Source organism: Dendropsophus ebraccatus, chromosome 7, assembly GCF_027789765.1.
Source record: "Dendropsophus ebraccatus isolate aDenEbr1 chromosome 7, aDenEbr1.pat, whole genome shotgun sequence".
NCBI classification, from domain to species: domain Eukaryota; kingdom Metazoa; phylum Chordata; class Amphibia; order Anura; family Hylidae; genus Dendropsophus; species Dendropsophus ebraccatus.
Genome location: NC_091460.1, coordinates 64,736,775 through 64,759,863, shown reverse-complemented (window position 1 = coordinate 64,759,863; position 23,089 = coordinate 64,736,775). Strand labels below are relative to the sequence as shown.

General features: G+C 39.1%; 1 protein-coding gene across 1 annotated transcript in view; it reads right to left on the bottom strand.

Annotated features, from left to right (window-relative positions):
- The window catches only part of TUSC3 (tumor suppressor candidate 3), a 206,907-nt gene that overhangs the window by 161,020 nt on the left and 22,798 nt on the right, over positions 1 to 23,089 (bottom strand). The gene's annotated exons all lie outside the window — the stretch shown is intronic.

Here is a 23,089-nt window from a genome sequence, read left to right as displayed (position 1 = left end):
TGACAGATCAAGCATCTGTCACTGAGTGATAGGGACCCCCCCCAGCCATGCTGTGGGGGTCCCAATCGCATGTGCCGATGGGCGGGGGTAAGCTTTTTACCTCTGTCCTGTCGGTTCGGTGATCTGTGTATAGAGTCTGCTCTCAGGCAGGCTTTATGCATACATCGCCGATAACACTGATCTATGCTATGCTATGGCATAGCATAGATCAGTATATGCAATCTAATGATTGCATAATTTACAGTGAAAAAAAGTGGAAAAAAAAAGTTTAGTAAAAAAGTTTTTAAAAGTAATTAAAAAAAACCTTATAAACCCCCTCCCAATAAAAGTTTAATATACCCCCTTGCCTATTTTAAAAATAAAAATATAAAAAAAAAATAATTAAAAATAAACATATTACATATCGTAGCGTGCGGAATTGTCTGATCTATTAAGATATTACATTATTGTTCCCGCACGGTGAAAGGGTAAACGGGAAAAAAAAACACCAGGATTGCTGATTTTTTTATATCCTATATCAGAAATTTTTTTATAAAAAGTCATCAAAATTTTTCTGTTACACCAATGAGATTAATAAGAACAAGAGATCATGTCGCAAAAAAATGACACCCCAACCAGCCCTGTAGGTGGAAAAATAAAAGCGCTATGGCTCTTAGAAGGCGGGGAGGAACATTGCATCAATGTTGAAGGGGTTAAAAACATATTGCAGATTTTATGCATTTTAATTAAAGGCAATGTTTCTCATTATTTCAGTTCTTGAAGAAAAGAATTATCTATAGGAAAATAAGAACACTTGCCAAGTTTTATCAAAGGGTTTAAAATAGAATTAGTGTCAACAGCCGAAAGCAACCAATCACTGCTCAATTTTCAGTGCTGGAAATATAAAAGCTGGGAAAAAAACAAGAAAAACAAGTTGCAAGGTCCACAAAGCCCTTTCTAATAAATGTATGCCATATAAATCAAATAAACTAAATTTGCATAATGTTTTGGGTCATTGCAGGGTTAACCTTTTCTTTGGTTCTAAAATGAAAGCTGAGCTGTGATTGGATGCCACGGGCAGTTTACGCCAATTGCACACATTGATAAATCTGGGCCTTGGGTTTTAACACAGAAATATATGTTTCCAAATGCACTGAAAACAACATCCTCAACTATAAAAAAAAAAGATGTAAAGTTAAATTGCTTGGGAGTTGGAATAGTGAACAGCAGCGTTGTTGTACCCGTCACCATTTCCAATAATCATAATTATCACTCAGAAATTAATGGTTACTAATGTTATATGTGAAAAAAGTCTAAATATAGCACCTGTATGACTATTTTATAGGGGTTATTTCTTGAAGACAATCTATATTCATATGATCTATTTAGAATTGGGGGTCATCTTTGAACAAAAGTTAATCTGTTCATTAAAGCATTAGACTACGGAATTTCCAGCGGATTCCACCGTTGGCCCCCACATGACTCTCCACCCGTCCCATAGACTCCTATCCAGGCTCCAGCAGATTCTGCCTTCCCCGTAAGGAATTTACATTCTTTGGGTGGTCGGCGGAATCCACCTGACCATAAAATGGAGTCTATGGGACGGACGGAGATGTAAGCAGGAGTGTGCTGGGGCAAGCGGCGGAATCCACACACACTCTTACATGGATAAATATTTAAGAGGCCGTAATGTAATCCAACGTTTCTGCTACAGTAAAATGTATGGGCAAAACAGGGTGGATAAAAATCAATGATTTTTTTAAAAAAATCAAAAAAATCGGATTTTTTTGATTTAAATCGGATTTTTTTGATTTAAATCGGATTTTTTTCAATAAACTGCTTTTTGAGGAAAATATTTTACCATCCAAAGGTTCTTCCATCATGAGATAAAGCTGAGTTGTTTAACTCAGTAGAATAAAGGCTGTATATGTTCTCAAATGTTACAACACAGAGTTGAGAAAAAGACCTTAATCCTATTGTTCTACAAACCTATGAATACAGAATCATCCCCTTCAGTACCAAGTCCAAGAAGTTAGACAATATGTTTCTGATTGTTTGGACTATTTTTTTTTTTTTTTTTGTTTAGCCAAATTAGTTAACATGGATGTTTGTTTAAGCAAATAACGTATGCTGTAATGTTGTTATTGTTTCAGTTGAATAAATCCATTTAAATTGTTATTAAGTTCAGGATTATTTTTCTCCTTCCTAAGTACAACAGAACAGTGGTGTCCAAATATGAATGATTAACCCATTAAACTGGGGAGAAAAAAGTAATATAAAAAGTGATTCTAAAAATCTTCATCTACTTGCATGTTAAAGTAGCAAGAACTAGTTTAGGTAGAAACTTTGATTTAAATCACTGATTTAAATCAAGCCTTCCGGACTAGTGATTTAAATCGTGATTTAAATCGTGATTTAAATCAGTTTGATTTAAAACAAATCCACCCTGGGGCAAAACAAGGTTTAGAGAATTCTAGAGAGCAACTAATTTCTGCTCCGGCTTTTTATTACTTTTTTTTTTTAAGGGTGTATTCTTCATGAGATGGCCCCTTTAATTCACAACTACTGGTGTTTTTTAATGAAAAATGTAACTACACAAGCACGAAAAATTATTAGAATATAACTAGCAACATTTTACTAAGTCAAAGTAGGAGAACTTTATAACACTGGTTAAAATGTATTTTTATGCAACACATCTAAATGTTATAGCTGAAATTTGTGTATTACATAAAGAGCCCAGAGGTGATAAGTGATGCAGGCTTACTTATACTTGAAGAATGATGGCTAGATTGATAGACTTAGTAAGCTGCAAATTATAATTATATTAGGGTTAATTAGGTTAATTACATTGCTTTATTCATTAAAATCCCTTGCAAATTATAAAATGGGGAATACAAATTGACTTCAAAATTGATTTAAGATCATGCCGTATGTCTCTGCCATCTGATATTTGACTGGAGGCTCTCTAGGGCATGAACGAGCTCACCTTTCTTACTAACTTCATATGGTTCCATTTATAGCAAATGTTCTCACTAATGTATTATGGTAAACACAACCATAAATTATTAGCATTCTGTTTGATAAAAATGTGATTGGGACTATAAGAAAGTTTTTCCTGTAACAACAGGCCCAAAAATGTTAATTGAAGATGGTGTTTTGACATTTTATCAGCTTTTGTTAGGGCCTTTTTCATTAACATTTTTTCTATGAGGAAATAATTTGTTTAATTTCTTGAATGCAAATGAAGTCTTGCTAAAATATTTCCTACCATTTAGCTGCTACTCATTGATAAGTTTGTGAAAGTCTGATGGCAGTTGCACATCAACCTATGTAAATACAAGCAATTAAAATTAGCTTATATATGAGCTGTATAAAATATACTCAATTCACGCAGGAATGGGGTCCTAACTTCCAAACAGAAACTATTGGGCATATGTGTCAATGTGTTTGTGCTCTTCTTCTCGCTAACACTGAAGGTATTTTTCTATGTAACATTTATCAAAGCAAATTAGATAGATGTCTCCAGTCGCCATTTCTCAATTTAAGTGCCAGGAAGGGGGCGAGAATTTAGATGAGCTACCTTTATCATGATTTATCACATGCTTTTTTTTTTTTTTTTTTACAGAAAATATTGCATAGCAGTACTCCACTGCTACCCAATTTTTTTTTGTCAAACTTTTTTAGTCGAAAAAAAAAATGGCACAAGAAGTAACTTTTGTGCAAGTAAAGCAAGAATATTTACATTGTGTAATAACTGACACAGATGATACATTCTCCCTTATGGATTTACTAATAATGTCTAAAACCCACCAGATTGATCACAGTGGCACACGCTGATTGATAACTTTACTGTATAATTAAATAGTTGGCTTAGTTTGCACCACAAATCTGGCACAACTTCGACAGACAACACTGAACCAAGACTACACTCCCTTTCATATCATGCCATGACATTTTTCCACCCCATGTCTTGTGGGTGCTTTAAAAAAAGATTTGGCTCCTATCTGCCCAGTTGTAGGCTTATTGTTAGCCCAGGAGAGACCATGACTCTGAGGACACCTTAACGTGGTGACATGGTACACTCTGTTTAATCAAATGGTTTGGTAAGATCCTCATTTTTTAATATCTGTAGAGCAGTTTTTATTGTATGTATGCCAGGGGGAGTATGCACGGTAAGCACTTGCATCTGTAGGTTGCTGTTGCACTTTTTGCTTATTGTTTGTACTTTAGCCACATGCACCGAGACATAGGGGTGCTGCCAACTTTTTGCATTTTTCCACCTCTTGCCAATGCAAGCTGCAAAGGGTCTAAATTACATAATGTAATTGTTAGCCATGTGTGGATGCTTTTTATGGTAAAAATCTGGCACTACTCAAACAGTAAATCTGCCTCCCTAGGTAAAGATGGCTTTTTTTTTGCTGCACTATGCTATTAAACAAGTAGACGCAGTAACTTTAATAGCTCATCGCTTTGAAATAGCCCATAAGGCTTTTCTTGGTGCTTCACTTTTTCTTTTCTAATAAAAAGTAAAGAGTGAAAAAGAGAAAAATCACATTAAATCACAAAAAGAGGATAAATCACATTAACACAGACAAAATTTGTCTTCCATTTGTTTCATTTTAATTTTTTTTTATTATAGTACTGTAAGAACATCTGCTTCAGTATACTCCTGTGTGCACTATCTGACTGACTCTCTAAAAAGATTTAATCTTTGGAAGGAAGCAGCCGACTGTATTATATTGTAAAAGGGAAACTATCAGTAGGTTAGCAGCATGTGACCTGCAGTCAAAGGGCATGGAGGATGAAGGTACTTTTCTTACCTTGATCCTCAGTGCAGTTTTTGGCAACATTGTAGTTAGCTAGATATGTAATTGACGTGGTTTGGTGCGCTTGGGGCAGGACTGCCACCCTCACCGATCCCTTCTAATGATTATAGGGCCGGTGCTTTGAAGTGATTTTACCCTGGCGCTCATCACTGCATATGGCCGGATGAATATTCATTAGAAAGGGCTGGCCTGGGTGGTAGTCCTACCCCCAATAAACCAAACTGCCTTAATTACATATCTAATAAACTACGAAGTGACCAAAAGCTGCACTGAGGATTAAGGTCAGAAAATTACCTTTAGAGACTTCTCACCTGCTGTTAGTTTCACTTTAAAGTCAGCGTACAGAAATATGCCCCCACTAAAGGGATATTCACAGGCATAAGATCTGATAAAGAGACAGCTGTGATCAGTTATGGATTTTATATTTATTATAGTTATTATTATTACTACTGTATTTTCTGGTGTATAAGACAACTGGGCGTATAAGACAACCCCCAACTTTTCCAGTTAAAATATACAGTTTGGGATATAAAAATAAATAAAAATTAGTAAAAAAAAACATCAGACAGCAGCGAGATATGAGAGGCAGAGAAGTAGGTAAAGTAATACTGGTAGGATACAAGAGCGGCCAGATGGGAGAAGTGTGTTTTTCTGGGCACATCGCCACTCTACCGTATCTCTTTTTTCCACACCCTGGCGTCTGCAGCTTGCTCTGCCCATCATACGGTCCCCACATACAGCAGGGATGTGGCAGTTTTTGAGCTCCCCCGCCAAATGCAGCATCCACAGATTCTCCAGTCTGGTTCCGAAGTTTTCCCCCCTATAAGGCGACACCTGGCATATAAGATGACCCCTGACTTTTGAGAGGATTTTACTGGGTTAAAATATAGTCTTATACGCAGAAAAATACAGTATATATGTTTTAAATGAAAGAATAATACATTAGAAATGTTTTAAATAATATTCAACACAACAAGAAGAGAGTTTTGCATTGGTAATACTACAGCCACCATCACCATGGTAAGCTTCTGTATACTCACATTAAAAAGAAAGATTATGTATCTCAGCCTATCAACTTTCTCAGTACAAGGATCAACATTAGAAGTACAGGGACTCTTAAAATGTATATGTTATGTTATAAGGAAAGCAGGATTAATCCTTGTGGCTCATCTTATCCAGTACCGAAAAATTATTATTGCTTAAGCAAAACAGAGCATAAACTATGTGCTTTGAATACTATGAGTCAGACAATCAGATTTCTTTCTCTTCCATGTTTTCTTCTTGAGATCTACAAGTTCCAGAGATCACAAAAGGCCGGCATGGACTGAATAAACTGCTGATTGAATGTTGTGCAATTTAGTTATATTCTTACATGCCCTTATTTATAGGGATATTCTGCCAAATAAAAAAAATATATTTTTTACATTTCTGAGTTAAAAAAACTATGTAATATAACTTTATTAAGGATTATGCAAAAAGTATTTCGGCATTTTTACAATGAGTTAAAGTAAGAAGGGGCAACATAGCCCCTCTGCTGACACTAATGGCTGTAAATTGAATAAATCTTAATCCCGGCACTCCACCCTTAATCCTTGTACCGTGGTGCACGAAGATAAAACAATGTCCAGTATAGAAGATCTCGGCACTCACATCTTGCTGCAGTTATGTATTTATTAGATGCATATAAACAAAATGCGCTGGACATCTGTATCTTGTGGGTGCGCGTGGAAAACAATGTAGAAAATTGAATAAATCTTAATCCCGGCACTCCAACCTTTATCCTTGTACCGTGGCGCACCCACAAGATACAGATGTCCAGCGCATTTTGTTTATATGCATCTAATAAATACATAACTGCAGCAAGAATATGTTTATACTGGACATTGTTTTATCTTCGTGCACCACGGTACAAGGATTAAGGGTGGAGTGACGGGATTAAGATTTATTCAATTTGCTACATTGTTTCCCACGCGCACCCACAAGATGCACAGACAGGCTCAATGAGCAGAGCGCCGACAACACTGATCAATGCTATGCCATAGGCCTATGGCATAGCAATGATCAATGTATAAAATCATAGTGTATGTACAAGTCCCCCAAATAAAAGTTCAATTCACCCCCCTTTCCCACTATATAAATAAAACATAAAAACAAATAAATAAACATATAATATACCGTAGCATGCATAATTGTCCGATCTATTAAAATATTACAAGCGTCATTGCGAACGGCGAATGGCGTACACGAAAAGAGGGAAAAAAGTGCGCAGATTACCGATTTTATGTTACATTATATATTTTTAAAAAAATATATAAAAAGTGATCAATTTGTCCGATCTTCACAAATATGTTATTAATAAAAACTAGAGATCATAGCGGAAAAAATGACACCCCATACAGCCCCGTAGGTGAAAAAATAAAACCGTTATAAGAGTCACAATAGGCCCATTTTATTAATAATTAATTGCCAAAAAAAGGATTTCATTAAAAAAAATATATATAACATTAAAGAATCTGTGTAAACCTGCATATGGTTGTGTTCAGACTCACCTATAGGATAATGGTATCATGTCACTTTTACCATATAGTGCATTACGTAGACACAGGAACCCCCCCCCCCCCAAAAGTTACCATATTGCATTCTTTTTTACAATTTCACTTATTTGTATCTTCATGAATAATAACTTTGGAATTCCGTCATACATGTTATGGTAAAATGAAAGATGCCATTACAAAGTACAACTATTCCTGTAACAAACAAGCCATTACATGGCCTTGTAGATAGAAAACTGATAGTGCTAGAGCTCTTAGAAAGGGAGGAGGGAAAAACGAAAGCGCAAAGATCAAAATTTGCCCGGTCCACTGGGTCATTTTGGGCCTGGTCCTCAAAGGGTTAATAAATCCATCATGCACTTTTTTTAACTTGTTTTTGGTTATGTTTATATGTTTTGGCGGTCAGCCAAACTTCTTTGGCTTACGGCTATCTTTCCCAAAGCCCTCATACACATGCGTACTGGGTTCTGCCAACATTAGATGAATGGCTAGTCCCATTGAAATCATTTGGGTTGCCAATCTATCCAATGTGTAAGGCCACAGCATACATTTTTTTTCTACTTATGTGAAAAACTGCCTGAAATATTTTGTGCTGTCTTCCTGCAGTATATATACAGTAAGTTCATCTAAAAATTATGGAACTTGACTTTTTAAGTTATATAACTGTGTGTAAGTTTAACAGGATATTTGTATTTCAAGCCTAATGACAATAATACACTTTCTGGCTGCATTGTCAAAGTCAGCAATATGTGTATTTGTGCCAATTTATTCAACTTCAAAGCATTATAGATCTCAGTTTCAGCACAAAATCTATGGCACCACAGAAATGTGTCAGCTTTAATTTTAAACGTGTAAATGGGCAAAATAACTACGGACAAAAAAAGGGATAAACAATCCACGCATTGAAAATTACCAGCATCTACGACCATTAAACCTAATCAGACACAGCTGTCATAAGCAGCAAGTCTAAAAACATTACTGATAGGAATACTAATAACACAGTGATTAGATCTGAACACTAATATCAGTGATACCATCATACTGTAAATTCTCAATTACTGTATTACAATAGCTGGCTAGAACATAGTTTTGTTATGTAAGTGCTAAGCAAATACAAAGTGACATGCAATGCATTCTATAATCCGGCTGCAATGAAAAAATAATTGGAAAAAGATACAGAAGTAATTTGCAAAAGCATTTAATCCTCAGAGTTCTCTTGTCAGTACTCGAGCTTATACGGAGAAAACAGATTTATTTAACAAGGGAGGCCTTTAGAAGCTGCTTTCCACTTTCCGCTTATGTTCTTATTTTTTAAAGTTACGTTATTTAAAGTGGAAATACCTAGTAAGATAAACGTCTTCAAATACTGTTTATTTATAGGTTGTTGAGCTGTTACACCATAAAACAAATCAAAATATGAAGATGTGAGACATAAAAGTAACTACAGAACATAAAAGTGAGCACATCAATTACAATTAAAAGGAACGGGGTATAGATCTTAAAGCAAAGCACGAGTCAAAACCGAAAATTCAGGTTTTACTGCAATCACTTGCAGACCCCACTAGAACTCCCAAATTAAACATATATAATAACACATATCCAAAAGCTAAAATTATAAATTCAGTTCTAACTTAAGAGGATCTGTTACCTGGCTATATCGGTGAATTTCACTTAAAACAATAAATAATTCCCATAAAATCATTAATTGTGAATAATATAAATAATCAAAAGTCTACAAAACATCTCCAAAGCATATAATGCTTTGATCTCAGAGGAGAGTGCTCCTGATGCTAATGCAAACACCAATACCAACCATTCTACATTAATCAATGCAACAAATTCCTACTAAAGACTTTAAAACATTTAAAGCATATCTATAGCCTTTTCTTATATGTTGTAGCACTATTTCTTACTATTTTATAACTTGTATATGTCAGTAATTTTCTAGACTAGCCTCTATGATGGCTCCTATTTACTGCACATACACAAAAGAAGAGATCCTGCTATTCAATGTTTCTATATACACCCTTATAAGCAGCAGCATGAGGGATATTATAGAGCACTACTGAGTTCTGAATTGTGAATGAAGCGCTAGGGTGTAATCTAATATAGTACATTGTGTAAACTTTTTGCATCCTCTGCTTCAAATTCTCTAAAAATTATTTTCCTCCTCTCTCCATGGAATGCAACCTGACCCCTCAGCTAGCTGCTAGTCGACATTGTAAATACAAAATGAAATTGAGCTTTTTCTTTTAATTTAGAGGATTAGAGGGAAGCAGGTACTGTAAATAGCCGAGAAAAAAATGAAGCATACCTAATAAGGTAATAATATCTAATAAGGTATACACATTCAATAACTTAAAGAGCCTTAAAGAGGATGTACCATCAGGTACATACTCATTAATCTGACCCAGGGATAGAACGGCGCTGTCACGGGGAAGCCAGTGCCACGGTCCGTTTTTTGAACCGTGGCCCGGTTCCCGCGTACGGTGCCGTTCTATCTACGGGTCCCGGGTCAGAGCTGAAGCACAGGAGGCTGGCCGACCCATCCCCAGTGGGAGGGAATTCCCTCCCCTTTATGACGCGGCTTTATTAGAATCAATGGAGCCGCGTCATACAGGGGCGGGGGATTACTCCCACTGGGGGCGGGCTGGCCCGCCTCCTGTGCTTCAGCTCCGGCCCAGGACCCATGCATAGAATGGCGCCGTACACAGGAACTGGGCCGTGGTTCAAAAGACGGACCGTGGCAGCGCCTCCCCTTGATGGCGCCGTTCTATCTCTGGGGCAGATTAAAGAGCATGTACCTGATGGTACATCCTCTTTAAGGCCAAATGATTATTCAGCTGTCAGTCCAACTCCTGTCCTCCGCATACACAGGATGTTTGGCACAGCTCGATTGTGTTCTCTATAAGGAGGGGAGATTTAAGCCACAGAGAGCTCTGACTGCATCTCATCTCTCCGGATATTATCCAAAACTCTGTAGACTTCAACATTGTGTGGAAATACACAATTGGGCAGTCAAATAAGATGTGATGTAAGGACATAATCTTTTTTTCCCCTCTAGCATCACACAAGCAGTTATTAGCTGGTGGTATATCAGGGGTAGTCATGATGGATTTCACCATGAATGTCACTTCCCCACTTCCTTCTAATGTCAGTATATAGTAAGAAGTGAATATGGAAAAAACTGCAGATAAAGGGGCAATAAATTTATTTCTAGTAGTTTAGTGGTAGTTTAAAGAAATATTAGTACTTGTACTAGACAACTGTAGTACACTTTTACTGTAGACTTCTTCTCAAAACATATATAGTAGTTCTTTTATATTTCTGCTACATGAAGGGGTCCATTGGAGGTTCATGTATCACAGTATAAAAGCTCTTCTTACACTGGTGCCATGGATTTAAGATCTGTGAGGGTAAAAAAAAAAAAAAACCCAGGAAGCAGAAAAGAGTTCAACTTATATTTCCCGCTGAGCTTGGGTCAGGTTCCTAACAAGGAGACATAGCCTGCCCCTCGAATTAGCTATAAATTTTCTGTTATGGATACTATCTATAAGACACAGTTTCATCTCAAAGCCCCCTTAAATCTCTAAAAGTATGTGCAAAATGGGAAGTGCCAAGGGTGAAGTAAAGAATATTCATATACTAAGTCAAGAACTATACAGAAAGCTGCCTTTTATGAACAAGCACTTCAGACCTTTGAAAACCGGCATTGTCGGTACTGAAAAGCACTGGTTCCAGAAGAGCCTCTGCAGCTAAACTTCTGACTGATAAACTTCTGCTTCCCTTTCCAGTTATTGAAGAATGGAACAGAAAAATAAAGCAGCTTATAAAGAAAGATGTAGAGGAATGAATAAATGTGTCATACATCGCTAGCAGATCATTTTAAACAGTAATCTCTAAAATGTTCTTGTTAGGAAAACTGAAAAGCTAGAAGAGAAGTCATGGAGACCACAAGGACCATATTCACTGGGAGGAGATACTTAGGTGTGAAGTCATAGTAAGATTGGTAAACAATAAGATTTAATCCCCCCAAAAAAAGCAAAAATGAGAAAACCCTTTGGTGCTCCTATTCAATGGGGTGCATATACCTGCTGCACAAATTCAGAAGTTTATATCTATCTCTTCTGCACACAGTACTAATCCAACACACAGAAACAAATTCTTATTTTTTTAGTCTTTCCCATTAAGTAGGCTTGATTGAACAGCGGAAAAAGCTAGGTTTGATCAAACTCGAACCTAGCCGGACCTTCCGCATTTAATTGCTGAATCTTTGACGGTCCGTGCGGAAGGAGGAGACATCTCAGTGACTATCTGGAATTCCGGGATACAGCCTATTACCTAGGCTAAATCCCGGAATTCCAGGCGGTTCCTGGGATGTCTCCTTTTTCCGCACGGACCGTCAAGACATCAGCAATTAAATGCGGAAGATCTGGCTAGGTTAGAGTTCGATCAAACCTAGCTTTTTCCGCTGTTCGATCTACCCTACCATTAAGCAGGGTAAGTGGCTACCACCGGTCCCCCTATGAATCATGGGCCCCTACCCTGCCTAATAGGAAAGAAGCTCTGCTCAGGGATGGCCATCTTTTTTGCCTGAAAGACACCTTGAATATTTAAAGGGTGGTGGAAATCCAAAGAAGGACTGACAGAGTTAAAGGCTACAGGAAATGAGACTATCTGCAAAACTGCACAAACACCAGACAACACAGAGGAATGGTCATCCCTGAGGAAAGAAAAAGATCTTTGTGAAATGCTAAGAAGCTTTTTGGTCTATGCAAGCCTCTGTAGCAAGAGCTGTGACACGCTGCAGAGTGGTTGATCATGGTTGGCGGGAGTAGGTATCCCAGTGATGTTAAATAGAGATGAGCGAAGCGAATCTGATGAATTCCGATTTGCAACGAATTGGGCGTTTAATTTGCCTCATTGCGCTTCGCAGCAAATAGGGCGTTTTATTCGCCTCATTGCGATTCGCGCATTTGCCAGATTCGCCTCGCAAATGTGCTAAACATGGCCACAATAGCGACCACACATGTTAGCTTACCTATGCAGTTACCTATGCAGTTGCTAACATTACGCACTTGATAACATCACAAGATAAACGTTTGCAAATTCGAAAATGATTGTTAGAACCGTTCTGATCACCGAACAAATTGTTCGTATAGGCACATATACACAAACAATTAGCGGCATTTCTGTATGAACATTTACAAACATGCTCGATCGGCACTATTTTTAATTAAATTTGTTTAGATTGGTGCAAAAATTAGCGAACTTTGCAAAACGAATTACCGAGGGATTCGCTCATCTCTAATGTTAACCACTAAAAACTATGTGATATTGAATATAAATATTCTAAATGTATTTTATGTAAATATATATGCACGCATCAATAAAAATAAAATATGAACCCCTAAATAAGCTGTCTAAAAACTATTTTACAATTTGTTCAAACCATATACGCTAGAGGATTAGAAATGAAGAGAATGGATGCTGGAAGTTCCCAATTTTACTTTTCTACTTAAATTAATTTGTTTATGTTTATACAGCTACCCTGCAAATGACACGGATGCAATCCCAAAATAGTGAATTTAATTTCAAAGAATAAAGGTTAATTTTAACTCATCTGCAAGAGAGAAAAAAACTTGAAAACCCTAATTACTTTGAAAAACAAAGCTGCTACATCAGCTAATGAACTTATAATTTATCCCCTCACAGCCAAATAAGCATGAGTTCTGCATGAGAGCACAGAGCATTCATTGCTTAAAAAAATCTGAGTTGTAACTGTAGGCAGCTAATGTTCTAGCGAAGGGCATGGTAAAGTAATCCTGACACCTCTGACAGGAGAGAACCTGCAATCTGTGATAAAACACACTTAACAAAATACAAGGCTGGTGTACAATGCAAAATAATCATGTTAATAAATGTGATGCTCTGTATGAGGCCTGCTCAGAAGAAAAACAAAGGCCTTATGGGTTAGGTATGCATCATTAATTCAATATATTTATGGATAGACAAGAATATTTCTATCACTTCTGGAAAGATAATTGGTGACTCAAACCTTTTGTGCCTCCCCTAAAGGTATAAAATCATTTCCATGTTATTAAATGCAGGTAAACAAATGAAGGTAAACAAAAAATAAAGTATAAATTAACCCCTTAACGACCACTTTAACACAAACGGGTGTAACAAAAAAAAAAAGATGCAAAGAATGCATCTCAATGCAGTTTGGAAGGTTTGAAGGCATACTTGTTATTTCTAAGGTGTCAAAAAACCTGCAACCTGGTAGGTTGAGGTAGAGAGGGTTACTGATGCACTGGGTTTGCAAGGTGCTATCTAAAACGAAAAAACAGTAGTACAGCAAGGTTGGGATAACACTGTGCACTAAACTTCTGCTGTTGCTAACAGTGATAATAATAATGATAATGAGGACAAGCTGAACAAGGGGATTACATTCAGGAGGCAATAAAGTGTAAATATTGTATTATATTATAGTATAGTAAATATAGTAGTAAAAATATAGTAGTAAAATAGGGACAGCTGTCCAGAACTTTATTGGTCATCAGAGATGAGAGGGAACCCTTGAGTTACCTTTCAGACACATTTGGATCCTCTAGGGAAACCATACAGCCTCACAGATTGTAGTTGCATAGCCCAAAATTTCTCTCTTTCTTTTAACCAAGCTAATAACTTTCCCCATTTCCTACATTCTGCCCGCCCAGATCTCTTTACTGCTATAGATCGGCTGAGAACAACAACAAGAGAATGGTTGTTCACCTTAGGGAGATTAACCAAAACACCGCAGGGACACCATCACGTGTTCTTCAACGTCAGTGAGCTAGCTAGATCTTCCTCCGGCAAAGAACAACCAAGCCAAGGGGGATCTCCAGTTAGGGAGACCACGTTCCAACAAGCCACAATCAAATAGTGACAGGACTTGCTAAGTATTTTTATTTTGGCTTGATGGAAGGTGGTCTCCTTGACTGGAGATCCCCCTAGGCTTGGTTGTTCCTTCCCAGAGGAAGGTCTGGCTAGCTCACTGAAGCTGAGAAACATGTGATGGTGTCTTCGTATTTTTGCATATTTGAGCCTAATAACAGGCTTTAAACAGCTTATTGCAGAGGCACATTGCAGTTAAGCCTTCAGATCTGTTTTCTTGGGGCAGAAAATATTTTTTGGTAAATAAGGTTAGTTGCATATCTGTTAAAAATTATTAAGGAAAGGGTAAGTGTTAAAAAAAATCTGTGACCAATTAACCCTTAAAACCTTTTATGTTTTCCAAACATTTCCAAACAATATTTTCAGCAAAGTGTCTGGTGTTGAAAGCATACAGTGTAGTGCTTTAAGTTAAAGGGGAATTCCACATAAGAAAAATGTGTTTTCTATTTACCCATAGACGCACTAGGATGTTATAGTACGTCCTGGCAGGAGGTTACTATCCGCACCAGGACGTACTATAACTTCCCGACTCCCGGTGCTCACTGTTTACGTAAACAGTGACCGGGAGCCGAAACTAAACTGTCAGCTGATAGCTGACAGTTTAGTGTAGCTGCTGCTGGAGCCCCTGAAGGGCTCCAGTACAACCAATCACCGGCATCAGAGGATCGGTAACGATCCACGGATGACGGTGAAATAAGCAGTAAACCCACGGTCCCGGTCTCTGCCGAGTTCCGGGATCCGGGGGAAGCTGCTGCCGCGCCGTCCCCGCCCCCCGCTGCCGTGTGTTTCTGATCCCCCCCCCCGGTGCCGTGTCCTGTGTCCTCCGTACCCCCCCTCCCGTGTCCTGTGTCCTCGGTACCCCCCCTCCCGTGTCCTGTGTCCTCCGTACCCCACCACCTCCCGTGATGTTGTGTCCTCCGTCCTCCCCTGATCCGTGTCCTCCGTTCCTCCCCCTCCCTTGATGTATCCTCCCCCGATCCTCCCCCTGCTGCTGTGACATCCTGCCCCCTATCCATACCACCCACCCACCACCGCCGCCGCTGCTGCTCACCGGAGGTTCACAGCCGTGGTCACTCCATCCCCCTCCTCCTTGCAGCATCACTAGCTCGCCGAATCCCGGAGCTCAGAGTGGGTTCCGGGACCGGGGAGCCAGTGCTGCAAGGAGGGGGAAGGAGTGATCTCTGCTGTGACCCCCTCCTGCTGCAGCAGCATGTACCAGCGTCTGTGTAATGACGCTGGTACATGCTGCTATATACTGTGATTGGCAGCTCTGTGATCAGAGCTGCCAATCACAGTATCTGATCATGGATGCAGGCTCTGATCCCTGACTTTGTGAGGAAATCAGAGCCTGCATCCATATATTGTAAAAAACACACACACACACACATTTAATAAAAAGTACCCCCTCCCCAGTGATCTCCCAGTAATAAGGGAGATCAGTTAGTTAGTGTCCGTCAGTCAGCGTCCGTTAGTAAGCGTCAGTCAGCGTCCGTTAGTAAGCGACAGGCAGCGTCCGTTAGTAAGCGCCAGGCAGCGTCCGTTAGTAACCATCAGTCAGCGTCCTTTAGTAAGCGTAAGCGTCAGTAAGCGTCTGTCAGTATCAGTCAACGTCCGTTAGTAAGTGTCGGTGTCAGTAAGTGTCCGTTAGTAAGCGTCAGTATCAGTCAATGTCCGTTAGTAAGAGTCAGTCAGCGTCCATTAGCAGGTGTCAGCAAGCGTCAGTCACCTTCTGTAAGTGTCAGCCAGCGTCCATTAGTAAGAGTCTGTCAGTGTCCGTTACTGAGCATCAGTCAGTGTCAGTTAGTTATCGTCAGTCAGCATCCATTAGTAAGTGTAAGTGTCAGTCAGTGTCCGTTAGTAAGTGTGAGTAATCGTCAGTCCACGTCCGTTAGTAAGTGTCAGTAAATGTCCGTGCATTTACTGCTACAGCAGTAGTGCACACAGACATAGGTGCTCCTTCTCTTCTGAACCCTGTTGTGCACCCGTACAATAATTTACGTTCACAAATGGGGTATTTCCGTACTCAGGAAAAATTGCTTTACAAATATTGGGGGGCTTTTTCTCCTCCAAGCTTTTGGAAATTTGAAAAATTTGGGGTTTCACCAATGCATAAGTGTGAAAAATGTGATTTTTCATTTTCACGGTCCACTTTTGCAAAAAACTGTGAAAAACCTGTAGGGTCCAAATGCCTGCTGCCCCCCTTGTTACATTCCTTAGGGGGTATAGTTTTCAAAATGGGGTCACTTGTGGGGGGTTCCCACTGTCTCGGCACTAGGGGGGCTCTGTAACTGTAACATGGTCTCCTACATTTATTCCAGCCAAATCCACACTCCAAAATGTAAAGGGTGCTCCCTCTCTTCTGAGCCATGTTGTGTGCTTGTGCAACACTTTATGTCCACAAATGGGGTATTTATAAAAACTGCAGATTCAGAGGAATAAATGTTTTATTGCATTTTACTTTTTATAGCTGGTTTGGTATGAAAAAAATAGGATTGAATTGCAATGTCTGCAAAGAAAGTGGAAATTTTAACTTTTCACACCTACTTTGCAGTTATTCCTGTGAAATGCCTAAAGGGTTAAAAACTGTTTTAAATTTCAATTTGAATACTTCAAAGGGTGAAGAGTTCAAAATGGGGGGGATTATGGGGGTTTCTAGTATACAGGCCTCTGGAATATGCTTCAAAACTGAACTGGTCCCTAAAAAAATCTGAGTTTAAATTTTCACAAAAATTTAGAAAATTGCTAATAAACTATTATGGCCTCTAAAATCCTAAAAAAGTTAAAGCATGTTCACCAAATGCTGCCAACATAAAGTAGACATGTTATAGATGTGAATTAATCAATAACCTTTGTGGCATAGCTATCTTCCTTATTGGCAGAGACTTTCAAATTTAGAGAAATGCAATTTTTTAAAATTTTTCACAACATTTTGGAGTTTTTCACAAAAAAAGTTAAAGGTATCGGCCCAAATGTACCACTAACATAAAGTAGAACATGTCACGAAAAAACAATCTTGGAACCACAAGGATCGGTAAAAGCATTCCAGAGTTATTAATATATAAAGTGACACATGTCATATTTGAAAAATTTGGCCGTGTCATAAACACCAAAACTAGCTGTGTCCTCTAAGGGTTAAAACTACATTAAAAAGTTATATAGATGTGTCTATACAATGTATTACTATATCTGTACGGTTCTGCCACACTGGTAGCTGATAGAAATCCAGGAAGTGAAAAAAATGGCCTCTGTGCCAATTCACATTGTCTCCTGCTCCTTCTGCTATCCCATCTTAGGAGACAAATCTTCCATGCCTCTGTCTCACATTGTGTGTATTTGCTGAGCACAGGCTGATGATGCAGAGAGGGGGCAGGGCGTGATGTCACAGGAGGCTTGGCTGGATCCCCCAATCCCGAGTGATTCACCATCTTTGATCGGCCAGAAGCAGGTGCAGCAAGGACTGTGGACTGAGATGAACAGCTGAGGGAAAGCATTGCATTCTGGAACCAGAACTGCATTCTGGGAACTGCTCAACCAGGAACACACACACAATACAGAAGAAAATCCCTAAAAAAAAATGGATTTTTGGTAGTTTCAAAACCGGGATATATAGGTAAGTAATGCGTTATGCTTCTGCAGAAGTTTCATTTTTTTAACCTCTACCTGGAGTTCCCCTTTAAAGTGACAGTAAAGAAAGAAAAGTAACAGTGGTGGCTATCAAATACGTATTAGGGTATAAACACACACACACCGTATACGCAGCGTATTTACTGCTGCAATACGCAGCAAATACGCAGCAGATACGCAGCAGATTAGATCTAAATAACTGAACACAGCATCAAGTCTTCACCATCAAATCTGCTGCAGATCTGCTGCGTATTTGCTGCATATCTGCTGCATATACGGTGTGTGTGTTTGTACCCTTAGACAGATTACAGATATTAGTCCATTTGTTAACTTACTGAGGTTAGGTATGGGCTAACATTATAAAAGCAAAAATACTGTCAATAAAAAAAAAAAAAAAAGAAACTACTTGATGTATGATATATACAGTATATACAGAAGCTCCTGACCAAACCATAACTTCTTCTTATTGTTATTAGTACATAGCAGTAGTAAAGAACATTATATACTCTTAGCAATGTGCTATGTCCTTTTCTTTTGTGACAAAAGTCTCCTCTTGAAGCGTAGCTCTTAATGTATAACCTAAAGGTATTCATCCTTATTCCTGTCACAGAGAGATCAAGGGTCTTCTTTCAGACATTCAGACACAGTTTAAAACGTTGACAGAATTTCATTATTCTCATTATCACCATTTTACTGAACAGCCATCATTGACCCGTGATATAATACAAGTTAAAGACACCAACACAATGAGAATCGAACTGCAGCAAAAGTACAAGAAGTCAGTTCAGCAATAATAATAGATAATCATATATGAGATCAATACATTGTGTCTGTGTACATGACTGAAGTAGTACTGCATACTATCATAGCGAGCAATTGTCAATCCATTGTACCAATAAGCCCCATTCTTTACAAAACATACAGTGATCTTTGCAAAAATAAATAGAATTACTAATATTAAAAAATGGTGCACTGGGCAGCACGGTGGTTCAGTGGCTAGCACTATAGCCTTGCAGCGCTGGGGTTCAAAGGGCACATCAAGGGCAACATCTTCAAAGAGTGTGTATAGTCTCTCCATGTTTTCTCTGCTAGCAAGCCAAGACAGGGGTAGCCACCTGGGGGGCGCCTACCGCAGCAAGCCCGACCCACCTTGTGGTGGGCACTGATGAAGACCAGCTGTCCCTTAGACTCCTCTCCCTGGTGTAGCTTCCACCATCGCTAGCGGTGGTTCACCGGATCCATGACTCCTGTTGTTGGAGATGAGCAAACCTCAGGCGCGCTCGGGTTCGTGCCAAGGATCACAAATTAGGTGTACTTGAATAGGGCTACAGTAAGTGTTCTACAGTGGGAAATGCATGTGGAGACTGCATATAAAAGTATGTTCAGACACATATACTTATTAGGAGAAGTCTGGCAAAAAAAATTATAATTATTATTATTATTATTAGTAGTAGTAGTATTGCCCCCCAAAAGTTATACAAATCACCAATACATCTAAAAACTGCAAACTCATTAAAGGTTATCCAACAGTATACAAGCTACGAAAACACACATTAAATTCAGCCCAAACACAGAGAAATCCTATTTTTCTTGGCTTCCAGGAAGTATGACTATAAAATACTGCAATATTAAAGGTTGTTGTTGATGATTAAGCCTGAACGGCTTCAGAAAGCTGGTGAAAGACTATTTCTTTTTATTGCATTTGACCTCACAATCAAGGGGGCACTACACAAGGTTTAAGTGGACTCCTCTTTTAAAGAAATCACTTCTGTGCCTCGTGAAACATAGAAAGGGTAACTACCTTATACATCTTAAGGTTATAAATTTTCTGCATTGCCGCAGACTGTATAATTTTATATTTTAAAGCAGAGCAGACACAAGACTTTGAAAGGAAAAAGAAAACTTGCAATTCACATTACAGTTAAACCCTTAATTACGAGCATGATTCGTTCTGGAAACATACTTGTAATCCAAATCACTCGTATATCAAAGCAAATTTTACCATAAGAAATAACTGAAAGGCAGATGATTTGTTCTGTGACCAAAAAAATAAATAAATCATGCTAACTCTCAGGACCCATTTACCTGGGGCAATTATTGGTCAAACAGGCTGTTGTTATCCTGTATAACAGTGCTAGGAATCAGCGGACGAAAAAGCAAACATTTTAGTATTGGCTGATTGCATCATTGAAGATTTCTTGTTTGCCGGCTGCACATCTCTCTATGTAAAAAGGGGTGTATGCCCAATGAATGAGAAAGGTAAAGAGCCACACAAATGATTCAGCAATTTCTTATGTGGCCATGTAACAGGATCCTTAAAGGTCACGAGGTAAAGCTGCCTTAAATGAGATGTTGATTGAAAGCTGTCTGCCTATACACAGTATAGATTGGCCACTGCCACTGTTCACTTGCTTTTTTGAGGCAATGTACACATGCAAGATTTTAGCACAGGATCATCTGATATCAAAGTCTCTGCCTATCAATCATGTCTTAGCAGATATGATTATAGGTATGAGTGGTTATGCCAAACTCTCACCCCTGATGACTTCTTGAGTCTAGTTTGCATATTGTAATATGGGCGTAACTTTTTTCATCTGTTTACCCGCCATAGCCGACATATTTTTCAAACCACCATGTTTTTAATGGGTTTTGCATTCTAAAAATCAGCCATCTCTAGAGTGGCAGGAAATTCAGATTTTAGTTTTGTGAAAAACCTGCCAGATTTACTAAGGGCATGAAACACATCTGCCAGTTTGGAAAACTAAAACGTTGATATAGAGGATTGTTGAAAACCAGACCATCTTGGTAAATGAGGCCCAATTATGTTCCTGGCTGTTGTTTAGCCTAAGGGGCCTATTCCACGGGAGCGATAATCATTCGAATCAGCCCGATTCGGCTGATTATCGCTAAGTGAAATAGAGAGAACGATCAGCCGATGATCGTGTCATCAGCTGATCGTTTATTCAGGTTCAAACCTAAAATCGTCGTTCGCCACCCACACATCGCTACGGTGGAATAGCGGTGCGTGGCGGTGACCGACAATCCAAGCAGCATACATTACCTAGCAGGGCTTCTCCTCCGCTCAGTCTTCCTCCCCGTGTCCAGCGTGCAGCATCAACTCCGGAGCGACCTGACTGAGCTATCAGACCGCTCAGCCAATCAATGGCCGCGGCGGTCCCGACCTGTGATTGGCTGAGCGGTCTGACAGCTCAGTCAGGCCGCACCGAAGCTGATGCTGCGCCGCGGGACCCGGAGAGGAAGACAGAGTGGAGGAGAAGCCCTGCTAGGTAAGGTATGCTGCAAGGGCTACAAGGACATCGGTAACGGTGATCCTTGCAGCCCTCGCTAAACGATTATCGAGGCCGTGGAAAAGGCCCAGTAAACGAGCGCCTTTCTAGCAGATCGGCGCTCGTTTACATCGTTGCTCGGCCCGTGGAATAGGGCCCTAAGTCTTGATGTCAGGTATAAATAAACGTTACTAAACAATGCAAAGCACTTGTGAGGAACAGGTTAGGGACACATGGAATACAAAGAATAGGTGAAGCCCTGACACCAACTGTCCCTGACTTTTGAGGAACCCGAGTCCTTAACAGGCTGGCCCCAATCTGAAGACTGCAACTGCTCTGGAATCAGTGCAAAGACAAGACACAGACAAGACACATGAAATACACAATAATAGAGAGGTCAGCAAGCCAGGTCAATAACTATCGGGAAATGAAATACAAAGTCAGTGGTCAGAGGTATAGTTAAGAGAACGAGAGCCAAGGTCAAGTAACAAGGTATCAGGCAAAGAAAATAGCTAGAGATAGCTAGGTTAGTAACTGCAAATGAAGGCTATAGCAGGCAACTGGAACATGGAAGGGGTGGTAGTTACATAGGGGCTGATGTCCCATCCCCAGAACGAGATTGGAGCAGGGACTCCAGCCCCTCCTCCAGAACCAGGATAGAACCTGCAAGGTGAAAGGAGACTAATGGCTCAGGACGAGCGCTGCAGCTGCCACCGGCTCCTGACAGCACTCTAACAATATGATAGAAATGTCTACATTGGAACTCACAGGTTGCTTAAAGGTATCAATTTACAAATTACTCTTTTAGCGATTGAATTCAAGAAGCAATCTAAAATAAAGAGAGTCCAATACAGATGCTTGTGGTGACTGAACCATATGCAGTTAGTTACTTCTTTCACTAAACTATTTATTGGTGTCAGTGGTGGCAAAAGTTGGGAACAGAGAAAATTCTAATCCTGAACAATTAAAGAGTAACTGTGATTAGAAAAACTTTTGACATGTTACAAAGACATATAAAGTAGAGGAGCCCAACAGCAGTACTTGGATAGCTGCCACTCCAGCGTGCATGCTTACTACTACTTGCCAATTCCTTGACCTGGGTCTATGATGCTGTTGGATCTCAAATCATTTGTTATGTTACATGTCATGAGACATGTCAAAAGTTTTGATCAGTAAAGGTATGAATGTTCAGACCGTGCCCAATCAGGAGAACCAGTGGGGAGATGATCGTGCTACTATGCACTCATCTCTCTTTGTCTTTGGGAGCAGGATGGCTCCATAGACTTACATTTTGTAACATGACACAGAGTTAAGAGAGAATGCGCTGTAGGTGAGCTTCTCCTGATCGGTTGCAGTCTGAACCCATAGATCCGGACTTATCAAAACTTTTAACATGTCTCTATGACATGTCAATTTTTTTTTTCCTAACGACAATTACACGTTAACCTTTAAAGAATCACAAGGGTATGGTTTTATTTACAACCCTTGGTCTAACAAAGATTCTTAGATCAGTTCTGTGCTCCCCTAACAGCTGCCACTACATTTTACATGAGCTAGCTGTATTGGAAAACATCAGTATTCCAATGAAATATAATAAAAAAGTAAAACTAGAAAAACTCCCCTTGAGAGAGTAATGAATGAAAATCATATTTCAATAAAATATATTTTAAAAACTGTGTGCATGTAAAAAAATATGATTTTTTTCCCAAAAAGCAGGTTTTATGAAGTTACTGTATAGTCATACAAAATTTACATTATTATATATCCTTTTAATAGTTGTAGAAGGTTTTTCTTCCTTTTCTTAAAAAACTGTGTGCCACAATTTTATATCACAGTGATTTAACCCTTAAAGACAAGAGCTAAAAAAAAAAAAAAAAAGCATACA